The 23,828-nt window shown below is 40.2% G+C and overlaps 1 protein-coding gene across 3 annotated transcripts in view; it reads left to right on the top strand.

Moving 5' to 3' along the window:
- Window positions 1-23,828, top strand: part of OSBPL1A (oxysterol binding protein like 1A) — a 264,920-nt gene that overhangs the window by 16,716 nt on the left and 224,376 nt on the right. The window lies entirely within an intron of this gene.

Raw genomic sequence — 23,828 nt, 5'->3', positions numbered from 1 at the left:
CATAAAAACTTAAAAAAAAATTGAGACATAAGTGTTTCGGCTTATACCGTTAGTGTCGTACTTACGGACTATATGGGCAAAGTAGTTTGGTTGTGTGCGGAGGAAGAATACATAGTAATGTGGCGTATGGGTGAGGGAGTTAGCATCCCCGGTATGCTTACCTAGGCCATTTTGGACTGTTCATGGGCAAGTGTTCCATTTGGGTTAGGCTAGGGTGTGTTTGGACTTCCTTCAGAATTCGGGTTACGTCACTGTCATAGGAACAGAACTATGTCATAACCCGAAGACCCCCTGTATTAAAAGTGTGTAGGACTTAACCAGGTAAAAATAGAGAAGAGGGTTCAAAGTAGAAAAAACAGTATGTGTCAAGGTCCTGAGGTAAGAGGCAGCCTAGATGGCAAGGGCCTGCAGGCAGGAGGTGGAGAGGGGTAAGGATAGGTAGGTAAGTAAGTAGTAGCCAAATCATAATGTGCCTTGCAAATATATCACACTTGTGTATGCAGACAAATAGAATTTATTTTGTAAAGTGGGTCTGATATTTCAGCCAGCCCCTTCTCATTCTAGGAGGACGGAGGACTAAATGTTAGTCTTTGGGTACTTCAATCTCAGTAGCTTTCTCTGGTTAATGGTTGGTTCTCCAGAGTCTGTCACCTCTGTCCTCCCTGCAGTCTCCCCTGGGGTGGCAATAATGTGAAGGTGATTTTGCTGTGTATTTGTATAGCCTTTGGTTCCTCAGTGACCCCTGTCTTCCTAGTGCTCCTTAAGCATCTGTAGCTAACGTAGAACGTGGGGACAAAGTCAAACTCGGGTCTGTTTGTCATACTATCCAGGTGATACTCCTTGGCTGTCCCAAGAGACTCACCTTGGCTCTCGTTGGCTTTGCTTCACCCTCAGACTGTCGTATCTTTTATCTGGGACATGGCTGAGGCCTCCTGACTCAGCTCAGCCCAGCAAGAGTGAGAATTTGATGACACGAGAGCTCAGAGCAGGTATGGTTAGCCAACGTCTGGCCTTCCCTTTGCCTGGACTACAGTTTTCTTTGCTGTGGCCACCCATGTGGTGGTCCGCTCTGGGGGTCTTTTTTTAGCATCTCAGATACTACTTGCCTGTTCTCAGTGTTTCCCCAATTTATCTTGCTCTCTGGGCTTATGATCAGGAGCCACATGTCTTATCTTATGTCGTCGCCTCTCACAGTCCTCTGTCCCAGTAGATCTTCTATTCTGCTGTGTCAAATTCTCCTGTCCTCGAGTAGCAAGCCGCATGACCTCAGCCTCAGTGGGGAAAGAGTATATTATCTTTGCAACAAGGAAGAAATTGTTGTCTGAGTTGTCCAAAAAGTATGGTCTGAGATGGTTCTTGGTGTGCTAAAAAAAAATCTGAAGATCCTCCTGTCCTTCAGGAAAGACTGATTCTTTTGTGTGTGTGTGTATTATTTTATTTATTTATGATTTTAATTTCTGTTTACATAGATTCAGGTAGGTGTCCCACTGAATATATCTCCCCCATCCCCTTTTTCCCCTCGGCCCCCCCATGCTCCCTCCCCCCAATGCCTACCCCCTTCCCTCCAGGATTTGCTGTCCTGTTCTCTATAATGCTGTGTTATGTTATGTATATTTAATTTTTCTTTTTTATCATTTGAAACATGTTCATCTGTTTACCTTTGAAAAAGTTAAATTCAGTGGGGCGACATTGGTCCCTAAGGTTTCAAGTAGACATCTCTGTGGCATTTGAACTGTAGACTGTGTTGGGTGCCTGTCACCCAAAGTCAAATCATTTTCTGTCACCATATATTCAAACAATGTAAGTCAACTTGCTTTAGGTCAGTTTTTCTGATATCTTTTCTTTTTATGATCACTAGAGGGCAGCAGTTAGAAAATATGTACAATTGCCACTTATTTTATTATTTTTTGGTTATTGTTTTACTTCTCCAAAATTAAGATTAAAGTATCCTTATAGAGGCAAAATATTCTGAATTTTAAATATTCTGTTCTATTACCCAACTATGTTTTCAGATTTTAACTTTGGATTGTGCTACTGTCAATATACTTTTTTTTTATTATTATTATGTTTACATAGATTCTAGTTTCCCCCTCCCCCGAACACCTCCTCCCCTCCCCCACGTTCCCCCATACATCCCCCCTTCCCCGTAACGCCCTCCCTGCTTCCCTCCAGGATTTGCTTTTCTGCTCTCATCCCATCCTATCACCCTATCATCCGCTTTCCCTCTGTCCGCTTTCCTTCTGGTCCCTTTGATCCTGTCTCTGTCTCTATTCCACTCCTCAGTTCATATTGTTTGTCAAATTCCTCAAATGAGTGAGATCATATGATATTTTTCTTTCTCTGCCTGGCTTATTTCACTTAGCATAATGGTTTCCAGATCCATCTGTGTTGTCGCAAAAGGTAAGATTTCCTTCTTTTTCATGGCCCCATAGTATTCTATTGTGTATTATGGACCATAGCTTTTTTTTCTTTTTTTTCTTTTTTTGTATTTTTCTGAAGCTGGAAATGGGGAGGCAGTCAGACAGACTCCTGCATGTGCCCGACCGGGGTCCACCCGGCCCGCCCACCAGGGGGCGATGCTCTGCCCATCCAGGGCATCACTCTGTTGCATCCAGAGCCATTCCAGCGCCTGGGGCAGAGGCCACAGAGCCATCCTCAGCACCCAGGCCATCTTTGCTCCAATGGAGTCTCGGCTGCGGGAGGGGAAGAGAGAGACAGAGAGGAAGGAGAGGGGGAGGGGTGGAGAAGCAGATGGGCGCTTCTCCTGTGTGCCCTGGCCGGGAATCGGGGAATCGAACCTGGGACTTCCACGTGCCAGGCCGACGCTCTACCACTGAGCCAACCGGCCAGAGCCTGTACCATAGCTTTTTAATCCACTTGTCCACTGTCGGACTCTTGGGCTGTTTCCAGATCTTTGCTATTGTAAACAATGCTGCCATAAACATGGGGGTGCATTTCTCCTTTTGAATTGTTGATGTGGTGTTCTTGGGATATATTCCTAAAAGTGAGATGGCTAGGTCAAAAGGCAGTTTGATTTTTAATTTTTTGAGGAATCTCCATACTGTTTTCCACAAGTAGCTGCACCAGTCTGCATTCCCACTAGCAGTGCAGGAGGGTTCCCTTTTCTCCACATCCTCGCCAGCACCTATTCTGTGTTGTTTTGTTGATGAGTGCCATTCTGACTGGTGTGAAGTGATATCTCATTGTGGTTTTAATTTGCATTTCTCTAATGATTTGTTATGTTGAGCATTTTTTCATATGCCTATTGGCTATCTGTAGGTCCTCTTTGGAGAAGTGTCTATTCATTTCTTTTGCTCATTTTTTGATAGAATTTTTCATCTTTCTGGTGTTGAGATTTACAAGTTCTTTATAAATTTTGGTTATTAACCCCTTATCAGATGTTTTGTTGAGTATGTTCTCCCATTGTGTCATTTGCCTTTTTATTTTGTTCATACTGTCTTTATCTATGCAAAAGCTTTTTAGTTTGATATAGTCCCATTTGTTTATCCTGTCTTTTATTTCCCTTGTGTGTGGAGATAAATCAGTAAACATATTGCTGTGAGTGATGTCGGAGAGCTTATTGCCTATGTTTTCCTCTAGGATGCTTATGGTTTCATGACTTACATTTAAGTCTTTTATCTATTTTGAGTTTATTTTTGTGAATGGTGTAAGTTGGTGGTCTAGTTTTATTTTTTTGCAGGTAGCCGTCCAATTTTCCCAACACTATTTGGTGGTGTTTTTTTTTTTTTTAGGTTTTTTTTGTTTTGTTTTGTTTTGTTTTGTATTTTTCTGAAGCTGGAAACAGGGAGGCATTCAGACAGACTCCCGCATGTGCCCGACCGGGATCTACCCAGCACGCCCACCAGGGGGCGATGCTCTGCCCATCTGGGGCGTCGCTCTGTCATGACCAGAGCCACTCTAGCGCCTAAGGCAGAGGCCAAGGAGCCATCCCTAGCGCCAGGGCCATCTTTGCTCCAATGGAGCCTTGGCTGTGGGAGGGGAAGAGAGAGACAGAGAGGAAGGAGAGGGGGAGGGGTGGAGAAGCAGATGGGCGCTTCTCCTGTGTGCCCTGGCCGGGAATCGAACCCGGGACTTACGCACGCCAGGCCGACGCTCTACCACTGAGCCAACCAGCCAGGGCCCAACACTATTGGTTAAAGAGACTGTCTTTACTTCATTATATGCTATTACCACCCTTGTCAAATACCAATTCTTCATAAAGGTGCAGGTTTATTTCTGCGTTCTCTGTTCTGTTCCATTGATCTATATGCCTGTTCTTATGCCAGTACCAGGCTGTTTTCAGTACAATGGCCTTGTAGTATAACTTGATATCAGGAAGTATGATACCACCCACTTTATTCTTTTTTTTTAAGATTGCTGAGGCTATTTGTTCTTTTTGGTTCCATATGAATTTTTGGAATATTTGTTCTATATCTTTGAAGTATGTCCTTGGTATTTTCATAGGAATTGCATTGAATTTATAAATTGCTTTGGGTAATATGGACATTTTAATGGTGTTTATTCTTCCTAGCCATGAACATGGTATGTGCTTCAACTTGTTTGTGTCTTCCTTGATTTCTTTTATCAATGTTTCATAATTTTCTGAGTACAGGTCTTTAACCTCCTTGGTTAAATTTACTCCTAGGTACTTTATTTTTTTGTTGCAGTAGTGAAGGGGATTGTTTTTTTAATTTCTCTTTCAGACAGATCATTGTTGGTATATAAAAATGCCTCTGATTTCTGAGTATTAATTTTATATCCAGACACCTTGCTGAATTTCTTTATCAGGTCCAGTAGTTTTTTGACTGCGACTTTAGAGTTTTCTATGTACAGTATCATCTCATCAGCAACTAATGATAGTTTTACTTCTTCATTTCCAATTTGGATGCCTTTTATTTTTTCTTCTTGTCTGATTGGTGTGGCTAGGACTTCCAGAACTATATTGAATAAGAGTGGTGAAAGGGTGTACCCCTGCCTTGTTCCTGATCTTAAGGGGATTGCTTTAAACTTTTGCCCATTGAGTATGGTGTTGTCTGTGGGCCTGTCATAGATGGCCTTTATCATGTTCAGATATGTTCCCTGTATTCCCACTTTGCTGAGAGTTTTTATCATAAATGTGTACTGGATTTTATTGAATGCTTTTTCTGCATCTATTGATATTTATCATGTGGTTTTTGTCCATTTGTTTATATGATGAATCACATTGATTTGCAAATATTGTACCAGCCTTGCCTCCCCAGAATAAATCCCACTTGATTATGATGTATGATTTTTTTTCATGTATTGCTGGATCTGGTTTGCTAATATTTTGTTGAGAATTTTAGCATCTAAATTCATCAGGGATATTTGGCCTATAGTTTTCTTTGTGTTGTCTTTGCCTCGTTTTGGAATCTGAATTATGCTCTCCTCATAGAAGGAGCTTGGAAATCTTCCCTCCCTTGAATTTTTTGAAATAGCTTGAGAAGGATAGGAGTTAGTTTTTCTTTGAATGTTTGGTTGAATTTTCCTGTGAAGCCATCTGTCCCAGGGCTTTTCTTTGTTGGGAGTTTTTTGATAACTGTTTTGATCTCATTTGTTATAATCGGTCTATTTAGGTTTTCTGATTCTTCCAGACTGATTTTTGAAAGATTATAGTTTTCAAGGAATTTGTCCATTTCACCTAGGTTATCTAATTTTTTGGCATACAGTTCTTCATAGTATTTTCTTACAATCTTTTGTATTTCTGCTGTGTCCATTGTTACTACTCCACCCTTATTTCTAATTTTATTTATTTGAGTCCTTTCTCTTTTTTTCTTGGTGAGCCTGGCTAAGGGTTCATCGATCTTGTTTACTTTTTCAAAGAATCAGCTCTTGGTTTCATTGATCCTCAGTATTGTTTTTTTAGTCTCTATGTCATTTATTTCCACTCTAATCTTTATTATTCCTTCTATTTCCTCTAGGCTTTACTTACTATTCTTTTTTTAGTTCTTTAGGTTGCAGGATTAAGTTGTTTATTTGAGCTTTTTTTAGCTTCTTAAGGTTTGCCTGTAATGCTATGAACTTCTCTCTCAGGACTGCTTTTGTTGTATTCCACAGATTTTGAGTTGTTGTATGCTCATTTTCATTTGTTTCAAGAAAATTTTTTATTTCTTCCTTGATCTTATTGTTGATCCATTCATTATTTAATAACATGTTGTTTAGTTTCCAAATGTTTTTCAGTTTTTGTATTGTAGTTGATTTCTAGTTTCATGCCATTGTGGTCAGAGAAGATGCTTGATATGGTTTCAATCTTCTTAAATTTGTTGAGGCTCATTTTATGCCCTAATATGGAGGCTATCCTAGAGAGTGTACTATGCACACTTTGAAAGAATGTATATTCTGCTGCTTTAGGGTGAAAGGTTCTGAAGATATCTATTAAATCCAGTTAATCTAGTGTGTCCCTTAATTCTGCTGTTTCTTTGTTAATATTCTTTCTTGAGGATCTATCCATTGATGTTAGTGGAGTATTGAAATCCCCTACTATTATAGTATTGCTGTTGATCTCTCCCTGTATGTCCATCAACATCTCCTTTATATATGTAGGTTCTCCTATATTAGGTGCAGAGATATTTATAATGGTTATCTCTTCCTGTTGGATTGCTCCCTTTATCATTATGTATTGACCTTCTTTATCCCTTACTGTGTAGTCTTTGTTTTAAAGTCTATTTTGTCAGATATAAGTATTGCTATCCCAGCTTTTTTTCATTTCCATTTCCATGAAATATTTTTTTCCATCCTTTTACTTTCAGTTTATGTGTATCTTTTGTTTTGAGGTGGATCTCCTGTAAACAGCATATGTACGGGTCCTGTTTTCTTATCCATTCATCTGCCCTCTGTCTTTTAATTGGAGCATTTAACCCATTTACATTTAAGGTTATTATTGATATGTAGTTGTTTATTGCCATTTTTTCTTTAAATCTGTATTCCTCTTTTACTATATATATATATTTTTTTTTTTTTAAAAAAATTTTTCCTGCTTTGTTCTGTCTACAGCAGGTCCCTTAACATTTCTTTCAGTGTTGGTTTTGTTTTGATGAATTCTTTGAGTTTTTTTTTGTCTGTTAAGCTTTTTATTCTTCAATTTTAAACGATAGTCTTGCTGGATAAAGAAGTCTTGGTTGTGGGTTCTTGTTCTGCATTACTTTGAATTTTCTTGCCAATTCCTTCTGGCCTCAGGTGTTTCTGTTGAGAAGTCGGATGTCATCCTTATGGGTGTTCCTTTGTAGATGATTGACTGTTTTTCTCTTACAGCTTTTAATAGTCTTTCTTTATCTCTTAGCTTTGGTATTTTGATTATGATATGTCTTGGTGTGTGTCTCTTTGGGTTCTTTTTTAATGAGGTTCTCTTTGCTTCTTGAACTTGTGTGACTCTTTCCTGTATCAATTTAGGGACATTTTCAGCTAAAATTTCTTCAAAGAGCTTCTCTAGTCTTTGTTCTTTCTCTTCTTCTTCAGGAACCCCTATTATGCAGATATTGTTTCTCTTCATGTTGTCACAGAGCTCTCTTATAGTTTCCTCATACTTTTTAATCATCTTTTCTTTTTGCTTTTCTATTTCCATGCTTTTGCTTATCTTGTCCTCTAAGTCGCTGATTCGATCCTCTGCTTTATCCAGCCTGCTTTTAATTGCTTCTAGTGTAGTCTTCATTTCTGATATTGTGTTTGTCATTTCTGTCTGGTTCTTCCTTATATTTCTGTGTCCTTTTTGATGCTTACAATTTCTTTATTGAAGTGTTAAGTCCATCCATTGTAGCTTTGAGATCCTTAAGCATCCTAACAATCATTATTTTATACTCTGCATCTAGTAATTTGATTACTTCCGATTCATCCAGGATTTTTTCTGAGGATTTATCTTGTTGAAGCATATGACTTATGCTTCTCTGCCTTCTCATTTTTCTCTGTTTTCCAGTTGTGGTCTCCTTGGCTAGTAGAGTAGCTTTGAAATCTTGATTTGTTTGTTTTGTTTTCAGTTTTCTTAACTTGGTGGTAATCTTGTTTACTGATCTCAGTAGGGGGCTTATTTGAAATTGTATCCAGGAATGTGGTGAGTGTAACCTCTTAGGCTCTGCCAGCTACTCTCTGGGGGCCAGGTGCTTTCTCAGCTTCAGTAGGGGGAGCTGTATCTCAGATCTCCATGCAGACCTGAGTTACTGGCCCTCCTCCCCACTTCCTGTTTTTAGCTGTGTCTTTTTGCACTGATTTGAACTGGAAAGCTTTCTGGAGGTGGGTCACCTGGAACCACTTTATGCTTGTGCTGTGTGGAGAGATCAACCCCTTCTCCAGCTATGGTCACCTCCGCACTGGGTGAGTCAGCTTCTCAGGTCATCCCATGCATTCCTCTGCCCCTTTTTCTTGGAAGATAAGCCAGTCCTCTCAGCACACCTTGTTTCCAGGTCCCCAGGCAAGTGGCTGTAATATTTTCTGCTCTTCTCCTTGTAATGAGAGCCCTTCTGGGCTCTCAGCCTCACCCCTTCCCTAAACTCCTGGTAGTAGGGGAGCTCCTACCGTGCCTCCGCACTCCCTACCAGGCTTGGTGTGGCTTCTTCTTTGCTCCTTGGTTTTTGAGACCTGTTCTTTTAGTCCAAAGTTGGTTTTTTATGCTGATTGTTCCTAAATTAATTTGTAATCCAGTTTGGTGGTGTGAGCTGGGAATCTGTGCATCTGCCTACTCTGCTGCCATCTTGGTATCTCCTGTATATATAATTTCATTAATCTCTTTCCCTTCTCTGATCCCATCTTCTCTTCTACTTTCCCTTTGACTGCTTTCCTTCTGGTCCCTTTAATCCTGCCTCTGCCTCTGTTCCATTGCTCAATTCACATTGTTCATTGGATTCCTCAAATGAATGAGGTCATATGATATTTTTTTTCTCTGCCTAGCTTAGCATGATAGTTTCCAAGTCCATTCATGTTGTCGCAAAAGATAAAATTTCCTTCTTCCTCACGGCCACATATTATTCCATTGTGTATATGTACCACAGCTTTTTAGTCCACCCGTCCAATGACAGACACTTGGGCTGTTTCGAGATATTGGTTATTATAAACAATGCTGCAAGAAACATGAGGGTGCATTTCTTCTTTTGAATCAGTGATTTGGTATTTATAGGATATATTCCTAAAAGTGGGATAGCTGGGCCAAAGGGAGGTTCCATTTTTAATTTTTTGAGGAATCTCCATACTGTTTTCCACAGTGGCTGCACCAGTCTGCATCCCCACCAGCAGTACAGGAGGGTTTCCTTTTCTCTGCACCCTCTCCAGCACTTATTATGTGTTGTTTTGTTAAGCACTTTAAGTGCCATTCTGACAGATATGAGGTGGTATCTCACTGTGGTTTTAATTTGCATTTCTCTAATGATTAGTGATGTTGAAACATTTTTTCATATGCCTATTGGCCATCTGTAGGTCCTCTTTGGAGAAGTATCTATTCATTTCTTTTGCCCATTTTTTATTGGATTGTTTACCTTCTTGGTGTTGAATTTTACAAGTTCTTTATAAATTTTGGTTATTAACCCCTTATCAGGTGTATTGGCGAATATATTCTTTCATTGTGTGGGTTGTCTTTTTATTCTGTTAGTGGTGTCTTTTGCTGTGCAAAACATCTTGGAAGAAAACATAGGCAGTAAGCTCTTCGATATCTCTCGTAGCAATATTTTTGCTGATTTATCTCCATAGGCAAGTGAAATAAAGGACAGGCTGAATAATTGGGACTATATGAAACTAAAAGGAAAGACTGATTGTTAATCTTAACCATTTTTTTGTATTTTTTTTTGTATTTTTCTGAAGCTGGAAATGGGGAGGCAGTCAGACAGACTCCCGCATGCGCCCGACTGGGATCCACCAGGCATGCCCACCAGGGGGCGATGCTCTGCTACAACCAGAGCCACTCTAGCACCTGAGGCAGAGGCCAAGGAGCCATCCCCAGCGCCCGGGCCATCTTTGCTCCAATGGAGCCTCGGCTGCAGGAGGGGAAGAGAGAGACAGAGAGGAAGGAGAGGGGGAGGGGTAAAGAAGCAGATGGGCGCTTCTCCTATGTGCCCTGGCCGGGAATCGAACCCGGGACTCCTGCATGCCAGGCCAATGCTCTACCACTAAGCCAACCTGCCAGGGTCTTAATCTTAACCATTTTGAATGCCACAACATTCCTGATTTGATACTCTTTAGTGACCCTTTACGTGCTGCCTTTCTCATTCGCACCTGTGGTTGTTTTATGTTAATACTCTTCTGAAATTTCATCCTCATTCCACCTGTCAGTCAGACTTTGTCTTCAGGGCAGTTTGGTAGATGAATGACATAATTATATGATGGATAGTTTGCCCAATAGTAGTAAATAGGGAGGGTGGGACTGGACATGAGTAGTGTTTCCATGTGGGAATCCACATTCCGAGCGTTTCTAGGTTTTTCTGTCTTGTTTTTCCAAACCCTGGAAAATGGAGAAAATGGTAAAATGTACGGTAATTCTTAACCTAAAGCTGGATGATTGTTAACCTAAAAATAAAAGACCAATATAAGAGGCAACAAGTGTTTAAGATCCAGAAGAGTATCTAATCTGGAAGCAGTGATTCACCTAGAAACCCAAGCGGTATTCTAATTAGAAGATGAAAGTCAGGGTTATTGAAAAAGGGAAGGGAATAATTACATGAATAGAAAGAGGGCCTTTTTTTGTGTGGCAGAGACATAGAGTCAGAGAGAGGAACAGATAGGGACAGACAGACAGGAAGAGAGAGAGATGAGAAACATCAATTCTTCATTGCGGCTCCTTAGTTGTTCATTGATTGATTTCTCATATGTGTCCTGACCGTGGGGCTACAGCAGACCAAGTAACGCCTTGCTCGAGCCAGCAACCTTGGGCTCAAGCTGGTGAGCCTTGCTCAAACCAGATGAGCCTGTGCTGAAGCTGGCAACCTCGGGGTCTCGAACCTGCGTCCTCCACATCCCAGTCTGACACTCTATCCACTGCGTCACCGCCTGGTCAGGCTGCAGGGGTCCCCAAACTTTTTACACAGGGGACCAGTTCACTGTCCCTGAGACCATTGGGGGGCCGCCACATACAGTGCTCCTCTCACTGACCACCAATGAAAGAGGTGCCCCTCTGGAAGTGTGGTGGGGGACCGGATAAATGGCCTCAGGGGGCCGCATGTGGCCCGCGGGCCGTAGTTTGGGGAAGCCTGCTCTAGGGTTTTAAGGTTTAGTAGGACCCTGTATTTTAGAGTAAGTGTTAAGAGTCTTTTCCATGACTCTGAAGATAAAACATTTGGAAGTATCAGAGTAAGATAATGATTCTTTATAAATGACAGATTTTAAATGACACGATTAAAGATCTGATTAAAATGCAGTTTGCTTTTTTCTGCCACACACAATTTTTAAAGGTAACAGCTGGAATTACAAATGAAAACAATACATCAGGATATTTTAGACTTTTAGAACTTTAAAAAAATTTATTTAGAAAATTAAATTTAATGGGGTGACATTGATCAATAAGAATACATAGGTTTCAGGTAAACATTTTTTTTTTTTTGTATTTTTCTGAAGCTGGAAATGGGGAGAGACAGTCAGACAGACTCCTGCATGCACCCGACCGGGATCCACCTGGCACGCCCACCAGGGGGCGATGCTCTGCCCCTCCGGGGCGTCACTCTGCCGCGACCAGAGCCACTCCAGTGCCTGGGGCAGAGGCCAAGGAGCCATCCCCAGCGCCTGGGCCATATTTGCTCCAGTGGAGCCTTGGCTGCAGGAGGGGAAGAGAGAGACAGAGAGGAAGGAGGGGGGGGGGGTGGAGAAGCAAATGGGTGCCTCTCCTATGTGCCCTGGCCGGGAATCAAACCCGGGTCCCCCACACGCCAGGCCAGCGCTCCACTGCTGAGCCAACCGGCCAGGGCCTCAGGTAAACATTTTTATAGGATTTGAACTGTTGATTATGTTTTATGCCCATCACCCAAAGTCAGATCATTTTCAATTACCTTATATTTTTCCCTCTTTATATCCTTATCTGCACCCCACCCCCTCCCCCACAGCCTCTTCTCCCTGATAACCATCCATATTATCGTAAATGGCAATATGTCATCTTTTCTTATGGCTGAGTAGTATTATTATGTTGTATATATGTACCACATCATTTTTATCCAGTCCTCTATCGAGGGATACTTTGGTTGTTTCCATGTCTTGGCCACTGTGAATAATGCTGCAAATGAACATGGGGCTGCATTTTAATATTATATGCATACAAATACAACATAATAATTCTTATTTGCTTACAGGGCTTCCCATATAACTTTAGCATCTTAAAAAGCCCTAATTTGTGTCTCCTTTTGATACAGAGAGAGGTAGAGATCCTTTGAAATGTTTCAGGGATCTTTCTTAAAAAATCTCAGTTCTTTTCAAGTTAAGAAAAAGACTAATTTTGGAATTTGGGGAAGCTTGTCAAACATATTAAAACTTTTGAGACACTTGGTCAAATAGGATCATAGGACTCTTTGGAATAGTACTTAGTTATCCATTTAATCATGGTGACAAAGACTCGGCAGGCAAATACAGAAAGTTACATAGTTGTGAGAAAATTTAACTAAGACTCAGTTAACTGCCTGATCAGGTGGTGCAGTGGATAGACTGTTGGACTGGGACTCAGAGAACCCAGGTTCGAAAGCCCGAGGTCGCTGGCTTGAGTGCGAACCCATCTGGCTTGAGTGCAAGCTCACCAGCTTGAGCATGGGGTCTTTGGTTTGAGCCCAAGGTCTCTGGCTTGAGCAAGGGGTCACTCTCTCTGCTGTATAGCTCCCACCCCTTGTCAAGGCACATATGAGAAAGCAATCACTAGACAACTAAGGAGCTGCTAGAAAGAATTGATGCTTCTCATCTCTCTCCTTTCCTGTCTGTCTGTCCCTCTCACTGTCTCTCTCTGTCTCTGTCACACACCAAAAAACAAACAAAAACCCAAAAGACAAAAACTCAGTTAACCTAAGCAATTAAAGACCTGATGATAATGAGAACAAGAAATCACAAATTCTTTGCTTTTTTTTTTTTTTTTTTTTTTTGTATTTTTCTGAAGCTGGAAACGGGGAGAGACAGTCAGACAGACTCCCGCATGCGCCCGACCGGGATCCACCCGGCTCGCCCACCAGGGGCAATGCTCTGCCCACCAGGGGGCGATGCTCTGCCCCTCTGGGGTGTCACTCTGCCGCGACCAGAGCCACTCCAGTGCCTGAGGCAGAGGCCAAGGAGCCATCCCCAGCGCCCGGGTCATCCCTGCTCCAATGGAGCCCTGGCTGCGGGAGGGGAAGAAAGAGACAGAGAGGAAGGGGGGTGGAGAAGCAAATGGGCGCTCCTCTTATGTGCCCTGGCCGGCAATCGAACCCGGGTCCCCCGCACGCCAGGCCGATGCTCTACCGCTGAGCCAACTGGCCAGGGCCTGCTTTTTTTTTTTTTTTTATCTCTTATGAAGAGAATTCAAATTGTACAGGAAAAGTTTGCCCTTTTAGCAAATGAAAGAACTTTTTTTTATAGAAGTACACTGTTGATATTAAAGCTTATAGTAAATTTATTCAATCTCATCCAGCTTGTACATACATAAAATTTCTTTTCTCTGGATTCCTTTCCACAGACTTTTTACAACTTCCCTTATAATTCCCTCAAAAATGTATTTTCATGCCTTATACCTTCTTTTACTGAAAACACATATCCAGCTTCTCTTGTAATCAAAGTTGTTTCCTTTATTATTGTTTCAATTGCATGTGTTGAAATTTTTAACGCTGAACTAATTGTGAACGGTTATATCAGTATTATTTTAGATGGGCAAATTTATGAATACATTTCATAATTTTAAGAAACAGTTTTCTTTTTAATAGTACAGTCTTTTAGTAGGACAAAAGAGATGTTTATTAATAAGCCCAAATTTATCTTTAGTATCTCTGCAATAAGAAGCCAAAAGTAGGTAGACTTGGGCATATTTAGCAATTAATATTTCAGTCTTTTATCTTATTTGGAAATGATGTAAATATTCAGAGAATTTTCATCATTTAATTTAGCTAGCAAAACTTTAAAATTTCAAGATACCAAAAGATCTTAGGAAACTCTAAGTACATATATCATAACTCATAATTACTGCTAAAATATGTTACTGGTGCCTGACTAGGTGGTGGTACAGTGGATAGAGGATTGGCCTGGGACGCTGAGGACCCAGGTTCAGAACCCTGAGGTCACTGGCTTAAGGGTGGGCTCATCCTGCTTGAGCTGCAGGGTTGCCAGTTTGAGCGTGGAATGATAGACATGACCCCATGGTCGCTGGCTTGAGGCCCGAGGTCCCTGGCTTGAGCAAGGGGGTCACTGGCTTGGCTGGAGTACCCAATCAAGACACATTTGAGAAATCAATCATTGAACAACTATGAGTTGATGCTTCTCATCTCGCTCCCTTCCTGTCTGTCTGTCCCTGTCTGTCTCTCTTGATAAAAAAAAAGTGTTACTGAAAAATCTTTTATTCTACTTACATCTATTTATTAGGTTTTTTTTTGTTTTTTTTTTGTATTTTTCTGAAGCTGGAAACGGGGAGAGACAGTCAGACAGACTCCCGCATGCGCCCGACCGGGATCCACCCGGCACGCCCACCAGGGGCGATGCTCTGCCCACCAGGGGGCGATGCTCTGCCCCTCCGGGGTGTCGCTCTGCTGTGACCAGAGCCACTCTAGCGCCTGGGGCAGAGGCCAAGGAGCCATCCCCAGCGCCCGGGCCATCCTTGCTCCAATGGAGCCTTGGCTGCGGGAGGGGAAGAGAGAGACAGAGAGGAAGGAGGGGAGGGGGGTGGAGAAGCAAATGGGCGCTTCTCCTATGTGCCCTGGCCGGGAATCGAACCCGGGTCCCCCGCACGCCAGGCCGACGCTCTACCGCTGAGCCAACTGGCCAGGTATTTATTAGTTCTTAACAATTATGTTTAGATCATGAAGTTTTATCATACAAAGTTATTTTTTTTATTGACAGATTTGTAACCTTAGGTAGAATAAAATATTATACTTTATTTTGATAACTAAAGATACATACATTTTTAATTAAACCAACAAATTAGCTTAAGACCAGATTTGTTCTAGGACCTGAAGAATATTTGGGTTAATTTGTTATATTTCTTAATTTGTTTAAGTGCTTAATTCCTTTAAGTCAATTTAAATAGTTCTTTAAAACTTGTTTCTTTAAAACAAATTTGATTAATATCTTCCAGAGGTAAACACACACACACAGATGCAACAAGAGGCCTGATAGTTTAATTTTTAAAATTTCAACCATAATAAAAGTACAATAAGGCAAAAATCCACTAATTTATAACAGTTAAACTAACTTTTAAAAAATCTTTTATTAATTTTAATGCAGTGACATTGATAAATCAGAGTACATATGTTCCGAGAAAGCATCTCCAGATTATTTTGACATTTGATTATGCTGCATACCCCTCACCCAAAGTCAAATTGTCTTCCATCACCTTCTATTTGGTTTTCTCTGTGCCCCTCCCCTCCACCACCCCCTCTCCTTCCTCGCCCCCCCACCCCCCCCACCCTACTCCCTGTTACCATCACATTCTTGTCCATGTCTCTGAGTCTCATTTTTATGTCCCATCTATGTATGGGTTCATATGGTTCTTAGTTTTTTCTGATTTACTTATTTCACTCCGTATAATGTTATCAAGGTCCATCCATGTTATTGTAAATGATCTGATGTCATCATTTCTTATGGCTGAGTAGTATTCCATAGTATATATGTACAAAGCTTTTTAATCCACCTGTCCTCTGATGGACACTTGGGCTGTTTTCAGATCTTTGCTTATCATGAACAATGTTGCCATAAACATGGGGGTGCATTTCTCCTTCTGGAACAGTTCTATGGTGTTCTTGGGGTATATTCCTAAAAGTCGGATAGCTGGGTCAAAAGGCAGTTCGATTTTCAATTTTTTGAGGAACCTCCATACTGTTTTCCACAGAGGCTGCACCAGTGTGCATTCCCACCAGCAGTGCAGGAGGGTTCCCTTTTCTCCACATCCTCGCCAGCACTTATTCTGTGTTTTGTTGATGAGTGCCATTCTGACCGGTGTGAGGTGATATCTCATTGTGGTTTTAATTTGCATTTCTCTAATGATTAGTGATGTTGAGCATTTTTTCATATGCCTATTGGCCATCTGTATGTCCTCAATGGAGAAGTGGCTATTCATTTCTTTTGCCCATTGTTTGATTGAATTGTTTGTCTTTCTGGTGTTGAGATTTACAAGTTCTTTATAAATTTTGATTATTAACCCCTTATCAGATGTATTGTCAAATATGTTCTCCCATTGTGTAGTTTGCCTTTTTATTCTGTTCTTATTGTCTTTGGTTGTGAAAAAGCTTTTTAGTTTGATATAGTCCCATTTGTTTATCCTGTCTTTTATTTCACTTGCCTGTGGAGATAAATCAGCAAATATATTACTGTGAGAGATGTCAGAGAGCTTACTGCCTATGTTTTCTTCTAAGATGCTATGGTTTCACGGCTTACATTTAAGTCTTTTATCCATTTTCAGTTTATTTTTGTGAATGGTGTAAGTTGGTGGTCTAGTTTCATTTTTTGCAGGAAGCTGTTTAATTTTCCCAACACCATTTATTAAAGAGTTTGTCTTTACTCCATTGTATGCCCTTACCTCCTTTGTCAAATACCAGTTGTCCGCAGAGCTGTGGGATAATTTTGGGTTCTCCATTCTGTTCCATTGATCTATGTGCCTGTTCTTATGCCAGTATCAGGCTGTTTTGAGTACAGTGGCCTTGTAGTATAACTTGATATCAGGAAGTGTGATACAACCCCCTTTATTCTTCTTTTTTAAGATTGCTGAGGCTATTTGTGTTCTCTTTTGATTCCATATAAATTTTTGGAATATGTGATCTATATCTTTAAAGTATGTCATTGATATTTTAATTGATATTGCCTTGAATTTATAAATTGCTTTGACTAATAAAGACATTTTAATGATGTTTATTCTTCCTAACCATGAGCATGGTATATGCTTCCACTTGTTTGTATCTTCCTTGATTTCTTTTATTAATGTTTTATAATTTTCCAAGTACAAGTCTTTAGCCTCCTTGGTTAAATGTACTACTAGAAACTTGATTTTTTTGTGTTGTAATAGTGAAGGGGATTATTTTCTTAATTTCTCTTTCTGACTGTTCATTGTTGGTGTATAAAAATGTCTCTGATTTCTGAGTATTAATTTTATATCCTGCCACTTAGCTGAATTCATTTATCAGGTCCAGTAGTTTTTTGACTGAGACGTTAGGGTTTTCTATATACAAGATCATATCATCTGCAAATAATGATAGTTTTACTTCTTCTTTTCCAACTCGAATGACTTTTATTTCTTCTTCTTGTCTGATTGCTGTGGCTAGGACTTCCAGGACTATGTTGAATAAGAGTGGTGAATGGGAGCACCCCTGCCTTGTTCCTGATCTTAAGGGGATTGCTTTTAATTTTTGCCCATTGATTATGATGTTGGCTGTGGGTTTCTCATAGATGGCTTTTATCATGTTGAGGTATGTTCCCTCTATTCTCACTTTGTTGAGAGTTTTGATCATGAATGGGTGCTGGATTTTATCAAATGCTTTTTCTGCATCTATTGAAATTATCATGTGGTTTTTCTCCTTCCTTTTGTTTATGTGATGAATCACATTGATTGATTTGTGAATATTGTACCAGCCTTGCCTCCCCAGAATAAATCCCACTTGATCATGGTGTATGATTTTTTCCATATGTTGTTGGATCCAATTTGCTAATATTTTGTTGAGGATTTTAGCATCTATATTCATCAGGGATATTGGCCTATAATTTTCTTTCTTTGTGTTGTCTGGTTTTGGAATCAGAATTATGCTCACCTCATAAAAGGAGCTTGGAAGTCTTCCTTCCTCTTGAATTTTTTGAAATAGCTTGAGAAGGATAGGAGTTAGTTCTTCTTTGAATATTTGGTAGAATTTACTTGTGAAGCCATCTGTCCTAGGACTTTTCTTTGTTGGGAGTTTTTTGATAACTGTTTTGATCTCATTTGGTGTAATCGGTCTGTTTAGGTTTTCTGATTCTTCCAGATTGATTTTTCGAAGATTGTATGTTTCAAGGAATTTGTCCATTTCATCTAGGTTGTCTAGTTTTTTGGTGTACAGTTTTTCATAGTATTTTCTTACAATATTTTGTATTTCTGTTGTGTCAGTTGTTATTTCTCCACCCTCATTTCTAATTTTATTTATTTGAGTCCTTTCTCTTTTTTTCTTGGTGAGTCTAGTTAAAGATTCATCAATCTTGTTTACCTTTTCAAAGAACCAGCTCCTAGTCTCTTTGATCCTCTGTATTGTTTCTTTAGCCTCTATGTCATTTATTTCTGCTCTGATCTTTATTATTTCCTTCCTTCTACTACATTTGGAATTTACTTGCTGTTCTTTTTCTAGTTCTTTTAGATGCAGTGTTAAGTTGTTTATTTGAGCTTTTTCTAGCTTCTTAAAGTGTGCCTGTAGTGCTATGTAGTTCCCTCTCAGGACTGCTTTTGCTGTGTCCCATAAATTTTGAGTTGTTGTATGCTCATTATCATTCATTTCTAGGAATTTTTTTATTCTTTGATCTCATTCTTAATCCATTCATTATTTAACAACCTGCTATTTAGTTTCCATGTGTTTGAGAATTTTTGAGCTTTTCTGTTGTGGTTGATTTCTGGTTTCATGCCATTGTGATCAGAGAAAGTGCTTGATATGATTTCAATCTTCTTAAATTTGTTGAGAGCACTTTTGTGCCCTAACATGTGGTCTATCCTAGAGAATGTACTATGAGCACTTGAAAAGAATGTATATTCTGCTGCTTTAGGGTTAATGGTTCTAAAGATATCTATTAAATCGAGTTGATCTAGTGTGTCCTTTAAGTCTACTGTTTCCTTGTTAATTTTTTTCTTGAGGATCTATCTAGTGATGTTAGTGGAGTATTAAAATCCCCTACTATTATAGTATTGCTGTTGATTTCTCCCTTTATATCCATTAAAGTCGGCTTTATATATTTAGGTGCTCCTATATTAGGTGCATAGATATTTATAATAGTTATATCTTCCTGTTGGATGGCTCCCTTTATTATTATGTAGTGGCCTTCTTTATCTCTTACTATATTCTTTGTTTTAAAGTCCATTTTGTCTGATATAAGTATTGCTACCCCAGCTTTTTTTTCATTTCCATTTGCATGAAAATTTTTTTCCATCCTTTTACCTTCAGTGTATGTGCATCTTTTGTTTTAAGGTGTGTCTCTTGTGGACAGCATATGTATGGGTCCTGTTTTCTTATCCATGCAGCTACCCTGTTTCTTTTGATTGGATCATTTAATCCATTTACATTTAAGCTTATTATTGATATGTAGTTGTTTATTGCCATTTCATTCTTTAAAGCTGTATTCCTCTTTTGCTATATACTTTTCCCACTTTGATCTGTTTACACCATGCCTGTTAACAATTCCTGGAGCATTGGAATGAATTCCTTGAGGGTTTTTTTTTTTTTTTTTTCTTTGTCTGGGAAGCTTTTTATTTCTCCAATTTTAAATGATAGCCTTGCTGTATAAAGTAGTCTTGGTTGTAGGTTCTTGTTCTGCAATACTTTGAATATTTCTTGCCATTCCCTTCTGGCCTCAAGTGTTTCTGTTGAGAAGTCTGATGTCATTCTTATGGGGGCTCCTTTGAAGGTGATAACCTTTTTTTCTCTAGCAGCTTTTAGTATTTTCTCTTTATCACTTAGCTTTGGTATTTTAATATGATGTGTCTTGGTGTAGGTTTCTTTGGGTTTTTCTTTAGTGGAGTTCTCTGTGCTTCTTGAATTTGTGAGAATTTCTTCTGCATTAATTTAGGGAAGTTTTGACTTATGATATGATTGAACAAAGTCTCTATCCCTTGTTCTTTCTCTTCTTCTTCAGGAACGCCTATCATGCGGATGTTATTTTTCTTTATGTTGTCACAGAGCTAAGAGTTTCCTCAGATATTTTGAGTCTCTTTTCTTTTCTCTTTTCTGCTTTCATACCTTCATTCCAGTTGTCCTCCAACTCATTGATTCGATCCTCTGCTCTATCCATCCTGTTTTTAATTTCTTCCATTGTGGTCTTCATTTCTGATATTGTGTTTGTCATCTCCGACTGATTCTTTTTTTAATATTTTAATATCCTTTTTTATGCTTGCTATTTCTTTAGGTGTTCGTAATGACTATCCATTGTTGTTCTAAATCCCTAAGCATCCTTACAATCATTATTTTGAACTCCACATCCAGAAGTTTGGTTATTTCCATATCACTCAGTTCATTTCCTGGATGTTCGTCTTGTGGTTTCATTTGGATTGCACTTCTCTGTCTTCTCATTATGTCTGTGTGTTTGGGTATTTAGTTTGTAGAGCTGGTTGAGTCTAGGCTTGGTGTTGTCTGCTTCCAGTTTTCAATTGTGTTATTTCTAGTTCTTCTTGGGTTGTCATCAGCTATTATTTGTAATCCACTTTCGGATTTGGGCCACTTTGAAGTCTTGATTTGTTTGTTTTCTTAACAGGTGATTGTCTTGTTTGCTGATCTCAGCAGGGGGCTTATTTGAAACTGTATCCAGGGTTGCAGTGGATGTAACCTGAGACTCTGAAGTCCTCTTCTGCCAGTTAATCTCTCTGGGGGTGGGTTGCTTTCTCAGCTTCAGTAGAGGGAGGTGTATCTCATATCTCCATGGAGACCTGAGTTACTACCCCTCTTCCCTACTTCGTGTTTTTAGCTGTGTCTTATTGCACTGATTGGAGCTGGAGAGATGTCTGGAGATCTGTGACCTGGAAGCACTTTGACTTTCGTTTTGTGGAAGGATCAGCCCCTCCCCCAGCTATGGCTGCCTCCAGCACTGAATGTGTCAGCCTTTCAGGTCGTCCCCTTCATTCCCCTGCCCCTCACCATCTGTCTCTCTCTCTCCCCCTTTGTTTTTGGAAAGAAGCTGGCCCTTTCAACACACCTCGTTCCCTGGTCGCCAGGCAAGTGGCTGTGAGCAGTATTTACTGCTCTTTTACTTGGAGTGAGATCCTTTCTGGGCTCTCAGCCTCACCCCTCCTCTATTCCTGTAAGCAGGGGAGATTCAGGCGCTCCCTACCAAGTTTGTTGTGGCTTCTTCTTTGCTCCTTGGTTTTTGAGAGCTGTTCTTGTAGTCCAAATTTGGTTTTTCACGCTGATTGTTCATAAATTAGTTTGTAATCTAGTTCAGTGGTGTGAGCGGGGAGTCTGTGCGTCTGCCTACTCCCCTGCCATCTTCAGGTCCTCCGAACTAACTTTTTTGTACAGATGGCTAAAGCTTTTACTAGTTGATGGAAGGCTTTTTTTTTTTAAGTGAAGAGGAGGGGAGACAGACAGATTCCTGCATGTGCCCTGACCGTATCCATCCAGCAAGCTCTGTTTGGGGCCAATGTTCAAATCAACCAAGCTATCCATAGTGCCTAAGGCTAATGCTCAGACAACTGAGCTATTCTCAGCATCCAGAGCCGTGCTTGAACCAATCAAGCTACTGGCTGAGAGAGATTAAGAGGAAGAGAAGGGGGAGAGAGGCAGGGAGAGAAGCAGACGGTCACTTCTCATGTGTACCCTGACCAGGGATCTAACCCAGAATGTCCGCACACCAGGCCAATGCTCTACCCATTTGACAAACCTGTCTGGGCCAAGAACACTTCTTTTTTAAGTTTTTATTGATTTTAATCTATTGTGTTTACATAGATTCTAGTGTTGTCCCAAATGCATTCCCCCTCTCCCTGTATTCCTCTCAACATCTTCCTTTGGGCCAAGAAGACTTTTAAGATTTGTTTTTGTCCTTGACAAACAATTTTAAGGAAGGGTGTGTGTGTGTGTGTGTGTGTGTGTGTGTGTGTGTGTACTGCATAGGTAAGGAAATGTTTTCAGCCACTTTTGCTTTTTGAAAGATTCTCCTTTTCCATATTTCCCCCTTGGGTTTGTTTAACTTCAGACAGTGGTGGGCTGTCTTTGCATTCCTGACTATCCACAGGAAGACCTGGGGAGTTGCTGAGGAGGCTTTAAAAAATCTCATCAGACTTTAAAATTCTGTCAAATTTCTAATCATAATTATTAGTCTCTTCACAATATCCTGTTAGGTTTCAGGCAGGACAAACAGTAAGAAATTTTAAAGCACCTGCTCAGGTGGCCAAGTCTTTTCAAATCCTTTTTTGAGCTCTGTGTGTGTGTGTGTGTGTGTGTGTGTGTGTGATTTTTATCTTGTAGAAGTTTCTACACATCAAGGAAAGAGTGTATTCCATTGACTCTGAGAGATATGGAATCCTTTCTGTTAAAGGGGACTGGGTTTTATGTGGACTTTAAATAAAGGTTTTCTTGAATGGCTAAATTATTAAATTACTTTGGCTGAGCTGGTCCATTTTATTAAAAAGATAAGAAAAGGAACCAAATGTTTGTATATATACTAGCTAGAGTTCTCAAGGGAGGGACTTTTAGAGGATGAAGGTCTTGTGTTCAAGACAGAATCCCCTGAGAGCTGTCAGGGCTGAACAAAAAGACAGAAGAGACATTAACCTAAAGCCTCAGGTGGTTAGTTGGACTGCCAAATGCACACAGGCTCATGCACATTTGAATGGCAGGTATCAAAAAGCCAACACTCTCAATACGGAGGAAAACTCCTGTGTTTTATTACTTGCACAGTAATGGCTTTAGTTAAGCCATGGGTCTCTTGGAGCTAAACTAATACCTAAGGGGGATGTGCAGTCTAACCATTTCCATGACCAAACTTATCCTATTATGGAGCCTTCATTTTTTAAGGTTTTAATGACTTTTAATGGGTTTTTAAATTTTTTTATTTGTTTTTAGTGAGGAGAGAAAGAGAGAGAGAGAGAGAGAGAGAGAGAGAAATGGAGGAGGAGCAGGAAGCGTCAATTGACCAGGCAAGTGCAGGGCTTTGAACCCGTGACCTCAGCATTCCAGGTCGACGCTTTATCCACTGTGCCACTACAGGGCAGGCCTCCTCTTAATGACTTAAATGCTTGAACTGTGCCACCAGTTTGCAGCTTGGGCTTTCAAGATTCTCTTTGCAATAGCTTTTATCTCATGTGTATGTAACGCAGTCAAGTTTGCTTAAATAAATGCTGGTCTGGTGATGCCTGCAGCTTGTCAGTTTTGGGGGCCCTGCCCGGAGAACAGGTTTAAAGTGTTTATGCTTGTGTCCTCCCCCATGAAATTTCTTTCTTATGAAAACAATGCAATAGACAGTCACAAGGAAAGGAAAAAGCATTCCACAGGTTTGAGGAGTAAGATGAACAAGGAGGCATTTCCTGTGGGATGGCAGCTTTGACTTTATTTTAAAACGGGTCTGTTTATATTACTTTTACACAATTAATATAGAACTGTTGTTGGTTGAAAGGAATCCACTGATGTCAAGTCAGGAGCAAGAGAAGGAAACATTCATATTCAGTTGAAGGTTAAGGTCAACTTTTCTAGGCTAGGGGCACAGAGGAGGATGTAATTAGTCTTGCTTATAGCTGTTACCATATTATAAGTATGAGTTCATGATTTTTGTCTTTTGCTAATGGTGATACATTCTTACATAAAAAATAAATATTAATATGTTTATATGAATAGTACCATCTTTCCCCATGTATAAGACGCACCATTTGTGTGTGTGTGTGTGTGTGTGTGTGTGTGCGCATGTGTGTGTGTGCGTGAAAAATTTGGGGTCTAAAAACTGGGTGTATCTTACACAGTGGTTGTATTGATAGATTTTTTTTTGTATTTTTCTGAAGTTGGAAATGGGGAGGCAGTCAGATAGACTCCCGCATGCGCCTGACCGGG

This window comes from Saccopteryx bilineata, chromosome 11, assembly GCF_036850765.1.
Source record: "Saccopteryx bilineata isolate mSacBil1 chromosome 11, mSacBil1_pri_phased_curated, whole genome shotgun sequence".
NCBI classification, from domain to species: domain Eukaryota; kingdom Metazoa; phylum Chordata; class Mammalia; order Chiroptera; family Emballonuridae; genus Saccopteryx; species Saccopteryx bilineata.
This window is presented reverse-complemented; position numbering and strand designations above follow the sequence as displayed.